A 20,018-nucleotide genomic window follows, 5' to 3' on the forward strand; every position below is an offset into this window, starting at 1 on the left:
GGAAGCCAGGAATCTGTCTGCCTGGGAGCCCTTTACCACACGAAGGCTTCGTCTGCTGGACCAAGCCCCGTGAGCCGAGCTCGGCCCTGAACGCGGGTCATACTGGTAGCCTTGTGCTTTAAAATCCAAAGGGTGTTCTGAGTGCTCGTTTTTCCCGTGCTTTATTTCTCTTTCCATCTATATCCCTGGTATTTTCCTTTTACCTCTTCACCTGTGCCCAGTAAACCTTTTTGCCGCATTTCATATACCTCGTACTCCTCCTTCGGGCCCCTCCGGAACCGCAAAGATGAGTCAGGTAAGGCTATGGAATGACCACACACGGGTGGTTCGTGAGCCTTCGCCAGCTTGCTCCCAGTTCGTCCCCTGGTATTTTTAGCTTTCTCCCCTGCTAAGCCGACAGGCTTCTCTTGGGCTGTGAAGCTTTGCTCTGGCAAGCTTCTGAGTTCCCTGACTTTTCTACCGTCTTGTCTCTTATTAGGGATGGAAAAGTCGTATCTACCCTCCCATTAGGCAAAACAACGCACAGATTACAGCCATTCCTTTCTGTGTACTCCAGAAAATCATCCCAGTGCCGTCTTTCGCTTCCTTTTAGCAGGAAGAGGAGACAGTCCTATAGAAATCAGGAAATGAAATGCTTTTTAGGAACTCGGGTATCCACAGAACCCTGAGGTTTGTTTTGAAAAGATCTATAGATTGTAGCACTATTTATCTGTGTGGATTCCCCACCAACTTCTAAAGTATTGCCCTACTCTGCTCTACTGAAAAACTTAAAACAGAAAAATACCAGGTGAAAGGAAAAGAAACCACAAAATACAATTCATGGTAAATATTTTTCAGATTATTCCCTTATTTGTATGTGTTGATCCACTCGAAGTCTGAAACATCTTTTAAGTTTACCCAAAGCATCTTTCATACAAAAACATAAAATATTGGAGAAACAGGAAGAGACTACAAAACATTAAAAAAAAACTTTAAGAGAAATTCAGGATATTTTGGTTTCATCCTAAAGAAAAGAAAACCATTAAACTCTTTTACTTAGAATAGTGTCTGACATGTATTTGGGAAAGATAGCACTACACCGGTAGAGATTTACTCTGAGGGACCAGAGTGAGACAGCAAAGGAGGGTAACGCAATCCAGGCGGATTTTGGTAGCGGCTGTGACGAGAATTACAGCATTCAGAGAAATGGAGAAAATGGTCAGAGCTAACGCCCTAAGGTTCTAAGCTCTGTGGAGTTTGGTGATGAGTTGGAGCTGAGACGTGAAGGTGAGGAAGCTGTCTAGAATGTTCTGAATGGGTAGTTACATGATCTGTGCCGAGGCGATCACAAACACACGGTATGAAGACCTGGTAATGAACAGATCCTCAATCCTGGGAGAGTGAAGAGATTCTGAGTAGTTATTTTGTGGCTGTGCTGTAACTCAGAATAAAATTCCAATTATTTTTATGTATACGTTTGTGTGCATATAAACATACTTGTACACATAAGCTTAGGAAAGAGCTTAGATGAAGTTATAGCAACATGTTAATAATGGTTGAGAGTACTGAGGTTTGGAGCAGATAAATGTTACAACTATGCTTACTATAACATTATAATTAAAGTGTATAGAGCATATAATTATATATGCATTTTAATAAAGATTATTACCAGAGTCTGTAAAAATATGATCAAACATACACAATTGCTTATTTTTAATATGTGTTTTATATTTCTCAAATTAAAATGTAATTAAATAATTTCTTCCTTTCCTTCCCTCTATCCGTTTTCCCTTCCCTCTCCTCTATCAATATCTCCCCTTCCCTCTCCTCTATCAATTTCTCCCTTTCCCTTTCCTGTATCCAGCCCTTCTTATGTACCCCTCCAGAGCTCTCCTAGATTCATGTCCTCTATTTCTTTAATTGCTGCTATACACATACACACATACACACTATACATATGCGTGTATAATTTATTTTTAAAAGAGCTTACCTTCTCCATTGTCTTCTGCTCTAATTCTTGTACTTCACCAACTGATGGCTGTGACATGATTTCCAGTAATTTCAGTTAGAGTAAAACTTGTCAAAACTCTAACGTGCACAATGGCTTGTGCTTGCGAGTCTAACCCACCATGATAAATGTACAGGTTTAAGCACTCAATTTATTAGTTTCGGGGGTTAGCACTCCAGCACAGGCATCACTGGGGTTTGAAGTCTATGTTCCTTCTGGACGCCATCACTTTGGGTTCCATGAGCATTTCTTGGCTCACTGTTCCTCTCTTTCTCTCAGCTCCTTCACAACTCTCAGGCCCTTCCTCGACTGTTCCGGCCTCTGAGTGATCTCTGCTTTCAGTTCACCAAGGGGTCAGGTTAGGGTTCTGCAAACAGCCCAAGACAATGTCCTTTCTCAAGTTTACCTCAAGGAAGTGAGCAGGGCGCCCTTTTTCAGGGAAGACAATATACTTAGAGATAATAAAGCTTGAAACGCGAGCATCTTTAGAAGTCCATTGTTCCCTCTGCTCCGCTTTTTAAAGAAGAAATGATAATTAAAAATATTTCTTGACCTACTTCTCAGCTGCTTTATACTCTTACTATTTGACTTGTACAATACTGACATTGTATAAAATAGGCTCCTAACTTTGTATTTTCTGTGTTTAGCCTCTGTCTTTAGTTTTCCTTCTTAATGAATGAATTGGTTCAACTCTTTATTCTCTCATAATGGTTCTTTTTACTAATAATTTCATATAACTGAAGCATCCAATTTCACTGCTCTGAAGCTCTTCAATATTGAATGTTTTTTGTGTGAAAACAAAGTTGCCATGAAACAACTCTGGAAATCACTAAGAATGAAAGATTAAACATTTCAGGCACATCTAAGCTCCAAAAAGACCTTTCTTTTACAGCATCACATGCAGAAATAGTAAATAAATAAAATCTAAGTTCACACAATTTTATATTAAAATATTTTGACTAGAAATTGGGAGTTCATAGGAGGAAGTGGTCAGCATTTGTCTGAAAACAGGCACAGGGGGCTGGGGAGGTCTTCCAATGGACCGTCTTTCTTACATTACAAATGGCTGTAAATGAACCTTTTGGAGGTCAGGGGCTAGAACATAACAAACCACTACTGCCTTCGAGACCTTATTTTTAACATGCTTGCAATCATTTTATCAGCATCCAAACGAACATGGGAACTGCTAGATTTAATCTTATGATTTGTCTTTCTGTTACCACGCAGATTTCCTCTTAATGGGTCCCCAAATTTGTCAGCATCCCTGGTTTACACTCCTGGTACTGGTTCGCAATATACATTAAACACACACACACACACACACACACACACACACACACACACTACAACCAAAGAGCAAAACAAAATAAAATCATTCTGCTCACTCCCTCACTTCCCTTTTTGTAAAACCTAGTAACTATTTTGGTTGTAAACACAACAAAACAACAACAGCGATTCATCTGAAAGCCAGGCTTTTAATGAGGAATCTGGTTCAGTCTCATACAACCAGAGTAGGAGGACAGTTTGTATAAGAAAACCGTTTTAATTTGGTGGTTAGTTCTCTGAGGAAAGATATACGCTCGAATAAGGAAAAGCATCTATCGTGTTAATGAGTCAAGCGGAGAAGGTCAGATTTTCTAGCTTCCAAATAAAATAAGGCCACTTTCAGTTCAGTGTCCTTGAAAAATCTGTGGTTTAGTGTAGAAACAACAGCACCTTCTTTTCGCCATTGCCTTTTTGGAATGCTTTGCCCAAATTCACCTTGCTTTACAAAGAGATGAAGAACAGAAATCATTCTAAAGCTCATCCATGTTTAGGTCTGGGCCCTTGATACCAATGGTCTTTCTTCCTAGTAGAAGGGAGGGGAAAAATGGAGGAGGAGGGGATGCCTGTGGGGAATGGTAGGCAGGGTGGAGGGAGAGGAAACTGTGGGCAGGATGTAATGTATGAGAGAAAAAATAAATTAAAAAGAAGAAGTTGAAGGCAGTCAGTCACCCCAATGAACTCACTGTCCTTTTCCAAGACACTGGCTGTTGGCTCATTTAAGACTCAGGCACACATAACCTGTTGGCTAAAGAGGACCAGGTCTGGTGAGGACCACACAGCGCATGTACCAGTGAAGATGAATCGTTGTTTTGCCATAGAACCAACAGCCATTTACTTTGCTACTCATCTGTTAACATCAAACATTCTCAACAGAAACAAAATTAAAACTAGTATCTAGAGACCCAAATATCATCATAGCTGTGTTTCGGTTGCGGTTTATGACACTGGGAAAGAAATGAACTTTGAGCTTGGTACAGCGCTCATTTTCCAAGATGCTGAAGGATGTTAACAAACCTGGCAGATGATAGCTCTCCCTTTCACTTCTCGGCCTGGAAGGCAAGAGCCAGGACAAAGGCAAGCTGCCTGGCAGTTCCAACAGCCTTCTCCGCTGATGTCAACTCTAAGGGACTGAGCAGTTTCCTGAGTAGTGTTTGTCATCATTTTATTATGCCAGGACGGCATTTTTATGAAGGCTTGAAGATAACAGTGAATCACCTCAAATTTGTCCTTCATATTCTTAAACGCTGCTGCTTCTACCAACCCTTAGATGTTCAGCAAAGCAGATTACAATGGTTTTAGGTTTATCACCTGGTAAATGGCAAATGACATCGTTTTCATCCCAATCATGAGGGAGACCAGAAGCAATGTACATTCATTTAAATTTACATTAGACACTGACAGTCTCAGCTTTGTCCATGTTAACTCACCAGAATACAGTTCTAAGGGACAAACCTGCTTGAACATTGCTTTAGTACACTTTGTGCAAGGATAATAAGCGGCCACAGCTGGAGTAATTCGCAAAGAACAGAAATTTATTCCCTCACAGTTCGAGGGCCTGTGAAGTCTGAGATCAAGGCACTGGCCGGTATATGGCGATGCCTTTCTTGTGTTTCCAGGTAGAGAACAGAAGGACAGAAAGGCGGTGAACATTTTGTGCCCAGTAGTCAAAAGACTATGAGAGAAAGGATCTATCCTTGCCAGCTCTTGACAGTGTCATTAATCTATCCCTGAAGGCAAGGCCCTCATGACGTAAGGCTCACATCCAGCCTCATGTCTAACCCTGCTGCACTGGGGATTCAGTTCCAATGCATGAATTTGTGGTGACTCATTTGGACTTAGAAGAAATCCCGGAGGAAATTACAGTGGTCCATTTACTGATAATGTCATATTAGTCAAATTGGATGAACAAACAGTGACAAAAATGTTGTTACCTTACTAAGAGTCATATAATTCAGGTGGTCAGAAATAAACCTCAGAGTTACTTCATTTCTTCACTGAGCATTTTAAGGATTCAGTAATGGGAGACACATCAGGATATCACCACAGAAGGTTTCAGGGAATTGACAGAGAAACACAATGTCTAATTAGCTTCTTTCAGTTCTGGGGACCACAAACTTCACTTGTAGAAACATCCCTGGGGCCACTTATGAATGACACAAATGGCTTCCAGTTTGTGATCCAGGCCAAGAGAGTTTAGTGATGTGAAGCCAGTTCTCTTGTTCGCTTTACGGGAGTGGACAGGCCCTGTGGTATTAGCCTTAGAGCTATCTGCAGTGGGAGATGTGGACGTCTGGGGTAGGAGCACCATACAACATTGAATTACAACTATGCCCCACAGGGCTGTGAATTACAACTTTACCCCAGGGGCTGCCCAGGAGGAAAGCTGTGGCCTGGTGTTGCCATTTAAAAATAGCTTCTGGCATACTACTAGGCCCTGAGAAAGGTAAAACAACTGATAATAATATAAAAGCCATCTGGGTGCTAGAATAATGGCATGAGCTGGCTTATTTCAAACCCAGCAGGAATGGTGCGCAATGGCAGCTCATCACAAGGTAGAAGGACAGCCAGAACCCGGCAAGGTCAAGGCCAAAAGGCAGCAAGAAGCGGCAGGCACGGGCTTCTCAATCTCTATGCTTCCTGCTGCAGATGTGCAGACGTCCCTCCCGTCACACCCACGGCAGCACAATTTACAAACAGTCTCCATAAGACTATGGAGCGTCTGGCTGAGTGCAGTGGCCCAGCTGAACTGTTGTCATTATAGGGTGCCAAAGGAGTTTATCCCGATGGGAATTTAAACAGTGAGCTTGGCCATTCACGCTCTGCAAAAAGAGAAGTTTATACGAATTCATTGACATTAATGACTGACTTGGGGAATTAACCAGAGTGTTAGGTAGATCAAGACCGGACACTTGTAATGAGGAAGCAGGGATTTGTAAATGTACCTATGTAACGGACACAGAGGACAAAGTCTTCCTATCATCTAGTTAACAATTCCTGTGCGAGAGTCTCACCCTTGAGTTTGACGATAGGGCTTAATCCGTTCATTTGAACTTCTTCCATCACCAGCAACTTTCATGCTTTCACCCAATTAACACACACTATCAGTTACTTTGATGGCAAGATGCAGTGACAATTCTTTTTTCTCCCACTGCCAAACATCCAGCTTATCAGAAAGAAAGATGAATGCTGAGTCCTTGCCATGTCGCCAAACCACAAAGTTGCTGAAGTAGTCCCATAGTGCTGTGTTCATCATACTGCCGTGCTTCTGGGATGGTGGAATCACTGGAAAGGTCGTCTGGAGAAGAACTGACACATATTCTTCAAAACATGCTTAAAGCTTTTAGGCTTGTGATTCACTGAGTTGTATAATCTAGCATTATGCAAGTGTACTGTTTCCTGGGGCGGGGGGGGGGGGAGATTATGTGAACTGAGCATAGGATTTTCCTAGCTGAGCCGGGTGTGATGGTAAAAGTGTAATTCCAGTACTTCAAGGGCAGAGGTGGGAGGATCAACAGTTTGTGGGGCACCTATGATCTGTAGCATGTTCAAGGCTAGCCTGGATTAAATACAGAGAGAAGGAATGAAGGGGAAAGGGAAGCAAGGAAGGAAGGGAGGAAAAGAAAACAGAAAAATAAAAATTGATAACCACTAATCCTATCACATGCTCTAAGACAAATCAAGTGGCCTTTTGAAGGCACACTGTACATCTGAGGTATCAGTGTGGCTGTAACACCCACCAGAACAGTGCTTGCTGAAATCCTACAGTTGTTACAAGGTGCTAAATCCACCACACGTCAACCAAGAGATGGACTCAGATTAAGCAAATCATAGGAGTCTCAGAAAAACAAATACTACATATAGATGTATCATGTACACAATGACATGAAAGTGAAAGCAAATTTGGAACTGGATAACAAAGAAGATTGAGGGGGGAAAAGGGGTAGATAGGAGAGGATACAGTGATATGACTTGAGAACATGCCCAAAGTACTTTTTCTATTTACAGGGAAACGTCCTTATGGAACCCAGTACCACGTATGATGAACATATGTGAACGAAAAGATTTTTTGAAAGAAGCAGAAGTCTTACCTTCATTCCCAGAGACCCGCTGAGAGAATTATATTTTTCTTTCATCAACTCTAAGTTTGTGCGTAGAAGTCTGGGTTCGTAAGAGAAATACTCTTACCAGAGGACACAGGGCCACTAAAATGTCCAACTTCAAAGAATATCTGATGCCTTAGTGTCACCTGATGCTTTTGGTGCCCCGCCCACCTCTAAAAAAGCCATGAATAACTAATGTCCTCGCAGGTCTAATCTGTCCAAATATTAGTAGGAGGCGGGGCTGCTGTTCCACAGTGGCGATAGGGAATGCAGGTGGTTCCCCAAGGCAGCTCTGTCTGCCACCCGAAGCAAATCGATCAGTGGAGAAGTGTGGTAAACATTGCCAGGAGAAGCCATGGAGGCTAAGGGCATCAGAGTCACCTTACCAGGAGATCTATACAGACAAGCAGGGGTGCTAAGTGTATGGACACTCTTAAGCGAGTAACAGAGGAGAGAGAGCTTGACCTGAAAGAGCCTCTCTGAGGCACACTTCCATGGCAGGAGGCCACTCTCTCTGCTGCTGAATATTTTGTTTCCCACAAAGTAAAAGCAATCGCAACCCTACTGGAGCTCTTCCCCAGTAGCATGAGACAGAATTTTATATGAAGTGAGTGGATCTCAATAGACCATAGTGACAGCTGTTGGGTGCCACCCAGTTCCCCCGAGACACTCCTTCTCCAGCTGCCAGGGTGTTGTCAGCCAAGGGCTCACAGATTGCAAATCGACTTCAACTGACAGTTTTGGCATTCCACGCACTTATCCAGCCTTCCCAGGAGCAGGCCTCAACAGCCACTGGTTAATGTGAGAGTACAAAGGCCTAGTCTCCCGGCTCCAACTGGGTCATTTGGGGAGGACCAGGAGGCTCCACAGCCCCTTGGAACAGGCTTAGGCCTCTGTTACACACCACTGCACATTCTTTGTCTAGCTCTGCTTCCCTCCGTACTTCTTACTGACAGTATTCTGAGGACCACGGGTGGAACCCATGACCTCTGTGAGTAAACATATGTTAGAATCTGGTTTCCAGTACAGAAAACCACAGATCAATCATATCATTGTTACAGAAAACAGAGGGGATGGAAACATAGGATATGTACTTATAAGACTGTAACTCTGGTGGAAGTTTTGGCCCATTGAGAGTGTCTGGGGGCCAAAGTAGTAGCTCAGAGGGTAAAGGCACTTGGTGTGAAATTCTGGCAACTTGAGCCCAAACCCCAGAACCCACCTGAAGGTAGAAGGAGAGAACTGAACTCCACAAAAGTTGATATAGATCAATATAAGAGTAATTTATAAAAATTACGTAGAAAGTACACCTGGATTTTAAGAGAAACAATGTCTTATAATTAAAGCTTTCCTAACATTGAATACCTCACTTTGAAAAAGAATGTGTATTTTTTTAAATCATGAATGTGTGCTGCTATGACAAACCACCATAAACTAGGTGGGATATAAAGCACATAGATGTGTTTCTCACAGCTCTGGAGGCCGGGAGTCCAAGAACAAGGTACTGGCATCACCACTGTCTGATACGAGAGCCAGCTTTCTGGGTTAGTGATGTCACCTGCTAACTGTGCCCTCACATCTCCAAGGAGAAGGCAGGTGTGTAAAGCCTTTAATACGTCACTGGTCTCATTCGGAAGAGCTCTGTCCTTATGACTTTACCCCCCAGCAAGCACCTGTTCTAATACTAACACCATAGTGGGTGGTTAGAATCTTAATATATGCATTTAGACAGAAGCTAAAAACAGTTGTGATGTGTCTAAGGAGAAACCATATTTTTTTGCAAACACTGTCAGTATCATAAAATTAACTATGACGTCTGCATTAGTTCTCTATTCTATAACGATTTACCACAAAATTATTGGGTCACGCTCTCTGTGGGCCAGAGGTCGGCCATGCTTTGGCTGAGTTTCCTCAGGTGGGAACAATGGAGAAGCGGCTCTGTAGCATCCCCTGACCCCTGGAGCCTTCTCCGGAGTCCACATTAGGATGAGACAAAGTGCACAATTACTTGCAACTACTCACCTGAACGCCCTCTTCCTGTCACCCCAGTCCCTTCCGAGTTCTACAGGACAGTGTCAGGCCCCTGCCACAGGCCCTCTAGGCTTCATCACATTCTCATGATCTTTCAAGAAGGGTTCGGGATCTTTCCAAGGACAACTTGATGACATCCTTCCATCAGGATAGGTCAACTGATTTGCAGCGGCATTAGAGGGGTACCACGCTCTGCTCCAGATTGCCCCCATTGCATTGTGCCAGGGGAGTAGGCGTCCTGTGAGCCTCCTCAGAATTCTGCCCCACACAGTGTTTTCCACCATGGGAGCAGCACGGCTCACTCATGGGTGGCCATTAGGTTGGAAGTCTCCTGGGATAACATAGATGCCTCCTGGATTTTGACAGTGTAACTGTCCGAGACAAGACCATTTCCATGTTGGTGGTGCATCAGAATTTCCTTGGGACACAGCAGTGGGAGCTGAGTATTCAAAGCAGTGTTTCTCAACCTGTGGGTCATGACCATTTGAGGGTCAAAGGACCCTTTCACAGAAGTCACCCAAGACCACCAGAAAACACAGATATTTGCATTATGATTCATAATAGTACCAAAATTACAGTTATGAGGAAGCAATGGAAATAATTTTATGTTTGAGAGTCATCATATCATAAGGAACTGTATTAAAGGGTCACAGTAGTAGGAAGGTTGAGAATCACTGGTTTTAAAGCAAAACTGTATTACTCTCCCCTTCCCTAGAGACCTTAAAATCCTCACAGGCCTGGAGGAAGCTGAGACATGGGCTCCTTACAGCACCAGAAAGAACAGTTTCGAAGTACCCAGGGCATATGTCTGGCATTAGGAGACACACATTTCTGGGAACAAACCAGGATCCTCCAGGGATGAAATCTGAAGAGGTCCAGTTTTCTTCTTTCTATTCTCTCTATTTTCAAATTTTCATTTTGAGACTGGTTAGAATATTCTGTGCAGAATTACAATAGTCACTACACAGAGACCTCTTTCTGAAGAGAAGGAGAGAATTACTGGGCTGGAATTCAGAGATGGAAAGCCATACGCTCTAAGAACCTGGCTGCATGTGCTTCCAGGCCCTAAGGGAGGTGAGGCAGGCACAGTTATCTGTCACCCTGATGGGCCAGCATAATCTGCTCTCATTGTATGTGGCTACTGCCTCCTGTAGCCAAGGCCCTCCAAATCGGACTGAAAGGGATTCAATTGGCTTCATCATAGTGAGAAACTGGGAGAAGCATGGATTCTCCTGACATTTTGGCTTCCAGTTACTGAATCGTTGGCACCAAGAGCTGAGCCAAGCAAATAGATCTTTATCTTTGCTCAGTGAGCAGCTCATCTGGTCCTCGTGGAGGAACCAGGCAACCTCAGTAAACAAGTGCTCACTGTTGGGCAGCTGCTAAGCACGGGGACACGCATGGTGCAGCATTTCTGAGGAGACGGACGTGTTAAAATCATGGCCAGATGACTGTTAATCTAAACAAGCATCCAAACAGAAAATCGAAGCATATTATTTTCACAGACAACAAGTACTTAATGCATTTGAGCTAAACATTTTGATTTTACCCATAGAGATAGATTTGAAATATGTTTCATTAGGTATAAGGCTGTTTTAATAACTGAAAAAAAAAAAGACTAAAGAGAACAAAGAAAAGCTTCAAGAAAAAAGAAGACGGAAGCCATTTATTTTATTTATTCAGATATGACCAGCACTAGTGTTTCAAATTATACCCATCACAGCTTTGATATATTTCTCATGTGTCATGCATGCCGTTTCATAGACTGAACATTTTAAATAAAAATACGTCATGCATGAGATTGGGAGGTGGCAAGGATCATAAATTTCTCCATACCTCAGCATCTACTCTTGTTATTACTCCGAGACTTCATCATGAAGCCTCTTTGCTAAGACTCTCCTCTCTGGTGAATTGGACCATATCTGTTAGGCAATAAGAACCGTATTAGTCCTCATAGGGGGATCTTGAGAACTCTTATTATTCCCTTTCTTCTAAATCCATAGACTCATTGTACACAGAAAGGAATCTAAAGGCCTTCCACATAACTCTCATAATTATTCTGTTTTTCTTTGATCACAATAAGTTACACACTATCTAGCTACAGCCAAACAAGTCTTAAGAGTCCTTTCAATAAGGAAAAAGAACACTCTTTACAATGCCTTCATCACTCCTAAGGATCATCAATACCTGAATTTTAATAAATATTTCTCAATCAATTAAATACTTGAATACTTACTTTTCAGGAATCAGAGTGTCGCATTTTTTTTTTTTTTTGGCATGGAATGTGCTCCTATTTTGTTGGAATACTTTCTTTTCAATGTCTAGCTTAGATGAGATGTTAAATGTTCATACACATTACTCTTTCAAAATTATTTACTTATCACTTCCAAACACTATTTAACAAAAAGAGATAGGAATGAAGGCATAGCACGCAAAAAGAAAATTTTGAATCAGAAAGAAATGCAACAAAAGAGAAAGAGCAAGCAAAACAAATCAAAATGGCCAGAATATAATTTACAAAATGAAGTGAGTCCCCACCTATCAATAAGGACAGTTAATAACCTCATTGATGCAATAGTGGTACAAATATCATAGGAGCAACCAACAACTTTCTGACTGACTTTGAAGCCTACGCCATGAAATAGAACTCCTGCCTGCTACCATTGATGGAGACAAGGTTGGTGTATCTCTCAGCTCTCTTCAGAGAAGCTTCTCTTTTCAGTAGATGATGATTAATTAGAAACCCAAACTGAACAATGTGTAAAGAATAAAGGACTGTGGAGGGCTAAGATTTAAATGAGACATCTCAGTCATACATACATCCTCTGTCGGGCTTCGGGGATCCCTGCAGAAGAAGGAGGGGATGATTCCAAGAGCCAAAGCTAGTAAACATCTTGAGTGAAGTAGCATTTGATAGACATGTCAGTGCCATTGCACACATGAATCATAGTGGCTATGACCATATGCACAAGACCTGCACAGGATCAAGCCAGACAAATTCCAGCATGGAGAGGGTGGGGCTCATGAAATCCCATCCAAATCTGAAGAGCTATTAGCCACTTATGACCGCTGGGGGGAGGCAGAGGCCTTTTTCTTTAAAGTAGGCTCTAGGAAGTTCCTTGGGCCCAGTCCTATACCCTGCACAACCAGCACTAAACTGATTCAATGGGTTTTAGAAAAAGAGAATATGAATTTGGGAGGGAAAAGTGGTAAGCCAGGTATAAGGGAGAAACCAGAAGGAAGGAAACTGGTAGTGTAATATCTTTTTTTTTTTTTGCACGTATGAAACTCTTAAACAATAAAAAATTAAAAATAAAGTTATTAATATACAAAACCAGATATGAATTATTTAGTTTTTGCATGGGGCAAATAAAATTAATTGATACAAATCAGAACCCTGCCTGCCATTTAAAAATAATACTTGGGAGAGTGCATCTCCAATATATAAACTTGATTTTCTTAAAAAAAAAAAGGGTAAATAGCATTGATAAAAATCTAGAAATAGTTTTTTATGTAAGTAGTGAAATTCTAAGTTATTTATAGCCATTATGGAAATAGAAGCTCTTTGATATATGCTCAAAGTTTAAACTGCAATATTATCTAATACCACATCTAGATATATATCCAAAGGAAATGAAGCCGATACCTCCAAAATGATCTACCCTCATCTGCTTATTGTAGCATTATTAATAATAGCCAACCAGAAGCACGCGCACACATACATACTTACACACAAAGTATATTGTTTTATTTAGCCGGGGACAAGAAAGAAAATCTTCATTTTTAAAACCATAGATAGGCATAGAGGACGTCCTGCTGAAATGCAATAACTCAAACACACACAGATACACTGCTGAGTCTTTGTTAATACATGGGATATAAAGGACTCTCCTAAAGCAGGCAGCTTGGTAATCAGCAGGTACTACTATTCAGGATAAATACAGAAATAGCAGTTAAAATACTTTCAGTTGCAAATGAAGTGAGTTCTGGGATTTAAAGGCATGGTGTGCTTACTATCGTTGATAAAAACGGTGTGAGGAAAATATAGAAGGCGGGGCCAGGAAGAAAGTGCTTGTCTGACATTTCTTTTAGGGGTCCTTTTTGTCCCCACTACTAAAATGCAGGCTCCTGCTGCACCTCCTTTTGTCTCACTCCCTGGGCTTGGTTTCTCTGGGGACACAGTAAAAATATATCCAAGCTATGAGCTGAATATCTCCCAAGGGAAGATAGTTCTGCAGCCAAATTTGCCTTGTCCTTAAATAGTTGGTAACTCATATTCCCAAGGGTATGGTGTCAACACCAGATTATCTGTCAGGGATCTCGGGAGGGGGCGTCAGGGGCCAGAGATAGTTCTTCACACGCAAGCATAGCCAAACAGTGGAAATAATGTATGTGTTTATATAATTCCTGCTAGAGCCCACAGATGTGAAATTTCCTTGAAATAATCATTTCTTCCTACTTCTTCCCTTCCTCCAGCTTTGCAATCTGTTACACCCACGTGCTATAGGGTCCTGTCTAAAAATACTGTTGCATGTATTTATGTGAAAATACTATACCATGAAGATAATAAGAGATGGAACCCTCAAAAAACAGCATGAGGCTGTAAGAAGAGAGCTGAGCTGGCAAGTGGGGTGCCTTGAGTTCTAATTTTCATTCTGTCTAAGATACGACAGTGTTAAATCTCCAAGCTTTGGTTCTTTGTAGGTAAGCAGCTTGGGTACTATGCTATCTGAGTCTACTCTAGGTCACAGTCACACACATCTGTCTGATAGACAGTAGCAAGGATTTTGTTTTGTTTTGTTTTAAATACTTCTATTCATGAAGTCTTCCTTTATATTTTCTATTTTATGAAGATTTTTTTTCTTCAAGTTCCCCAATTAAAAGCACCTTATTTGGCATATACACAAATAAAACAGAAATAGATACATTAAAAATTGGCTACCAATAGGTCCTGGGGACAGAAACAAGATCAAGCATTTAAAGCCAATGAGCTGGAGAGAGGTCTCGGTGGTTAGGAGCGTGCAATGCTTGGTGGTTAGGTGCTGGGTGTTTCCCAGCACCCATACTGGGCAGCTCCTATCTACCTTTACCTCTAACTCCAGGCGATCTGATGTCTTCTTCTGACCCGATACCCACAAGTACACACTCCTATACACACACAAACACATATAATTAAAAATAAAATATCTTTAAAACTTAAAACTTTAGGTTTAGTTTTTAGTTCTTTTAAAATTACAGCATGTTTTCATCATATTCTCCCTCTTCCCCTAACTTTAAAACCAGTTCAAAGCCACCCTGGTATATACAATGAGACCTTTTATTAAGAACAGTGACACAAACGTATCATTGCATATTTGTGTTAACTGAAAGTGTTAGTATGTTAACTAATATTTCTGTATTTATCCTGAATAGTAGTACCTGCTGATTTCCAAGCTGCTTGCTTTAGGTTGAGTCCTTTATATCCCACGTATTAACAAAGACTTAGCAGTGTATCTGTGTGTGTCTGAGTTATTGAATTTCAGCAGGACGTCCTCTATGCCTATCTATGGTTTTAAAAATGAAGATTTTCTTTCTTGTCCTTGGCTAAATAAAATAATATTCATATCTAATTCCAAAAAATCTTTCTTTCTAAATCTGTGCAGGGGTTCTAGGTTATCTCCATGCATGGTCCTGGGTTGGAGTATCAGTCTCAGAAAAGACCCCTGGGCCCAGACTTTTTGGTTCTGTTGCTCTCCTTGTGGAGCTCCTGTCCCCTCCAGGTCTTTCTATTTCCCCTTCTTTCATAAGATTCCCTGCACTCTACCCAAAGTTTGGCTATGAGTCTCAGCATCTGCTTTGATACCCTGCTGGGTAGAGCCTTTCAGAGCCCCTTTGTGTTAGGCTCCTGTCCTGTTTCCTGTTTCCTGTTTTCTCCCTCCTTCAATATTCATCCTCTTTGCCTTTCTGAATGGGGATTGAGCATCTTAGTCAGAGTCTTCCTTCTTGATTAGCTTCCTTAGGTGTACAGATTTTAGTATGTGTATCCTATATTATGTCTAATATCCATTTATAAGTGAGTATATACCATGTGTGTCTTTCTGCTTCTGGAGTACCTCACTCAGGATGATCCCACCATTTGCATGCAAATTCCATCATTTCCTTGTTTTTAATAGCTGAGTAGTATTCCATTGTGTAAATGTACCACAATTTCTGTATCCATTCCTCAGTTGAGGGACATCTGGGTTGTTTCCAGGTTCTGGTTGTTATGAATAAAGCTGCTACAAACATGGTCAAGCAAATGGAACAGGGACTGTCTCTGACATGAACTCAGTGGCTGGCTCTTTGATCATTTCCCCCTGAATCGGGGATCAGCCTTACCAATTGGTTGCTAAAATTCTGTGGCAACCAATTTCACAGACTGCAATAAAATTATGTTTAATAGAAAACCTTCCTTCCTTTCTTCCTTTCTTTCTTCCTTCCTTCCTTCCTTCCTTCCTTTCTTTCTTTCTTTCTTTCTTTCTTTCTTTCTTTTTTTCTTTCTTTCTTTCTTTCTATACCTGGGAACCACATTGGAAGGGAAGACATGAATAAGCTTATAAGATAGAGAAATTTCTCTCATGGAAAAAAAATTCCTAAGAGTAAATTTCTTAAATCCCAGTAGTTCTCAGTCTGGATTCATCTTATTTCAGAATATGTTAAATGTCTGGAGACACTGTGGGTTCTCATAGCTGGTGGGAGCATTGTGCTGGCTACTTTTTATGTAGACTTGACTCATGCTAGGGTCATTTGACAGATGAAACCTCATTTGAGAAAATGCTTCCATGAGGTCCAGCTGTAAGACATTTTCTTAATTAGTGATTGATGTGGAAGGGCTCAGCTCATGGTGGGTGGTGCCATCCCTGGGCTGTGGTCCTGGGTTCTATAAGAAAGCAGGCTGAACAAGCCATGAGAGCAAGCTAGTGAGTAGAACCCCTTCATGGCCTCTGCATCAGCTCCTGCCTCCAGGTTCCTGTCTTGTCTGAGTTCCTGCCTTGGCTCCCTCTAGGGAGTTGTGACTTCAGCTATATAAGCCAAATAGACCCTTTCCTCCCCAAGTCGTTTGTGGTCATGCTGTTCCATCACAGTAATGTAACCCTAACTAAGACACAAGATTAAAGAAAGCAAAGGCAGGAAAAGGGAAAAGAATGTCAGAAAGAAGTAAAAGTTAGAATTATAAAATAAAGAATAAGCAATATTAGATAAGACAGGCAGAGGAATAAAATATAGAGGGTTAAAAATTAAATAGTAATAAAAGCATCAATAAAGAGAAGAATAATTAAAGTACAGGAAGAAAAAGACACGAGTTGTAGATGTTCCTCTCAGGGCTGGTGATTAATACAAATCCACCTGGAGGCAGGGTGGGAAGGGATCCACTGCAGTTCCCACTGCTCAGATCGGATGCTGATGAGAGCTGTGGGGCCGACGCAATACTTGTCAATATTAAGTTGTCAGTAACCAGGCTCTATTCACCTGAGAGGCTTCCCTTCTCTGCACACTAGGATCCTCTGTTACAGACCTTAATTAATTTTGTGGTCTACCTGCTGGTCTGATTCTCACAGTTGCTTAAGGCCACTGAACAAGTAAAGAGAGCAAGCCATGGGAGCAAACCAGTGAGCAGCACTCCTCCATGGCCTCTGCGCCAGCACCTGCCTCCAGGTTCCTGCCGTGACTGAGTTCCTGTCCTGACTTCCTGCAGTGATGGTCTTGGAGTATAAGCCAAGTACCTTGGCTCCCCAACTTGCTTTTGGTTAGAGCATTTCATCAGAGCAATAGTGACCCTAATACAAGCTGTTTGTGTATAACTATTGGAGAGAAACCACGGATGCTGTTAAGCATACTATGGTGTGCAGAAAACCCAGAAAAACAAAAGGGTGATCCTGCCCACAGTGTTAGTACACAGAGGTTGAAGATCCAAGACAGAATTCTTCCAATGCCATTAATCATAGTACCCCAAGCTCAGGATACCCAGTTTGACACTGAGACTAACGTCAACACAAAGTTCTCTAAAGGAGTTGGACTCAGTGTAAGTATTTTTATATTCTGAGGGAAAAATTTGGCAAACTCAGTTATTTTGTGTTTCATGTGTTGTTATTTCACATGGTTATTCTTATTTTTCCAATCAGTAGCAAAAACCAAGCCACCCATTGTGAATTCTGGTCATATTGACAAATGTGAAAATCCAGAAAGCTCATCAGCTTTTGAAGCTTTTCTGAGCACAATCAAATCAAAAGATGTTAGCGGGGAGTCACGTGCTCATTCTACGTATCCTGTTTCCAGCTAGCTGTTTCTGTTTATTCCCAGATTTCTGTGATGGAAATCAATCTTCACTATAGTTCCAGATAATCACTATATGGGAGAAAAGGAAGAAGAAAAAAGTGCTGGCGGCTGTTAACTATGAACAATATACATTATAACCATTTCTGGAAATGTCAACTTGACATACTCTAGAGTCATCTGGGGAGAGGGAAGCTCAGGTGAGAAAATGTCCGAAGCTGACTGTCTGTAGGCCAGTCTGCAGGACATTTTCTTGATCAATTATTAATGTGAGATGGCCCAGCCCACCGGGGAGGTGCCACCCCTGGGCAGGTGGTCCTGGATTGTATAGGAAAGCAGGCTGAGCAAGCCACGGGAAGCAAGCCAGTAAGCAGCACCGCTCCATGGCCTGTGCTTCAGTTATTGCCGCCAAGTTCCTGCCATCAGTTCCTGCCCTGGCTTGCCTTCATGATGGATTACAACTGTAAGCTAAAATAAACCCCTTCTTTGCCAAGTTGGCTTTGGTCATAGTGTTTCATTCAGCCACAGAAAGCAAACTCAGACACATGGTTAAAAGTTTTACTTTTTGTAAACTAAGTTCTTTGGCAATTTCACTGGCCAAAAGACTACTAACACATATGTCAAAGTCAGAATTAGAAAGTGATTCCTCGTGACAGCTTATGAACATAATGAAAACAAACAAAGTTTAGGTAAGGATGGTTTTCAGTGGTAGAGCAACTCCCCTAGCATAGGCAAGGCTCTGGGTTTGATCTGCAACACAACAAAGAAAAAAAATCTACTTTGGTTAACACAATTAATTTGGGTACAGTTTTGAGATTGAAATATATAAATAATACAAACCACATTAATTTTAAAGTGGGTAATTGAAAGGCTTGTGTTGAAAACCTACATGTTGTTTTCATAATGACCACAGTGTATGGGACAGACACACAAGGATGTGGCACTAGGTGAATTTAGAAATCGTCCCTTACTATACACACACACACACACACACACACACACAGAGAATCTGAATCCATACCCCATGGGAAAGCAGTTAGAAAAGTCAATGTGCCATGGACTACTTCTGTGTAGGGATTCTAAGTTATCTCCATGAGTATGAATCTCAGGAAAGACCCCTGTGTTCAAATGTTTTGGTTCTCTTGCTCTGCTTGTGGACCTCCTGTCCTCTCCAGATCTTACCATTTCCCACTTCTTTCATAAGATTCCCTGCATTCTGCCCAAAGTTTGTCCATAAGTCTCAACATCTGCTTTGATAGTCTGCAGGGCAGAGCCTTTCAGAGGCCCTCTGTGGGAGGCTCCTAGCTTGTTTCCTGTTTTCTTCTTCTTCTGGTGTCCATCCTCTTTGCCTTTTGGAGTGGGGATTGAGCATTTTAGCCAGAGTCCTCCCTCTTGATTAATTTATTTAGGTGTACAGATTTTAGTAGGTTTAAGTGGGTTCCATAGTAATGGGAACAGAGACTGCTTCTGACATGAACTGATTGGCCTGCTCTTTGATCACCTCCCCTTGAGGGGGAGCAGCCTTACCAGGCCACAAAGGATGACAATGCAGCCACTCCTGATGAGATCTGATAGACTAAGATCAGAAGGAAGGAGAGGAGGACCTCCCTATCAGTGGACTTGGGGAGGGGTATTCATGGAGAAAGGGGAGGAAGAGAAGGGTTGGGAGGGGAGGAGGGAGGGAACTAAAAGGGGGATACAAAGTAAATAAACTGTAATTAAAAATAAAATAAAATAAAGAAAATTCGATGTGGTGGCATAGGCTAAGCAAGTAGCTTTGGCTTTGTAGTATCAGTCATACTACTTTTATTTCATAATCACTACATCACAGCCAGTAAGCACCTAATTAGAGGGTTTTAAATATCAGCCAATATTTACAATATTTACTGACAGAGCCTCTTTAGAGGGAAAGTAACGAGAAATTGTGAGCACATCCTTATAAGAACGTCCGGAACATTAATTTTTTTTGTAAGCTTTAAATGTTTTCTCTGAGGTCTTTCAAGAATGATAATGACTTAGGCTTTGTCAGAAACTGCAATCAGATCCAACAGCTACAATAGTTTCTCCATTTTTTTTTAATCAAATGGATATCAATAGGCCAGAGGTCATAGACTACAATCCAAGATACCCTTTTCTGAATTTCATGCTCTTTACAAAAGATTACATCTTCGGGGAGAATATTTAGAGTCACTGTTTAATATAAACATCTGCACTGCATTTATTTTTTTGAATCACCACACTGTGGACATGGCAGGCAGAGGCAAAACTGAAAATTATGCCCA

The sequence above is a fragment of the Meriones unguiculatus genome, chromosome 15 (assembly GCF_030254825.1).
Source record: "Meriones unguiculatus strain TT.TT164.6M chromosome 15, Bangor_MerUng_6.1, whole genome shotgun sequence".
Lineage (NCBI taxonomy): Eukaryota > Metazoa > Chordata > Mammalia > Rodentia > Muridae > Meriones > Meriones unguiculatus.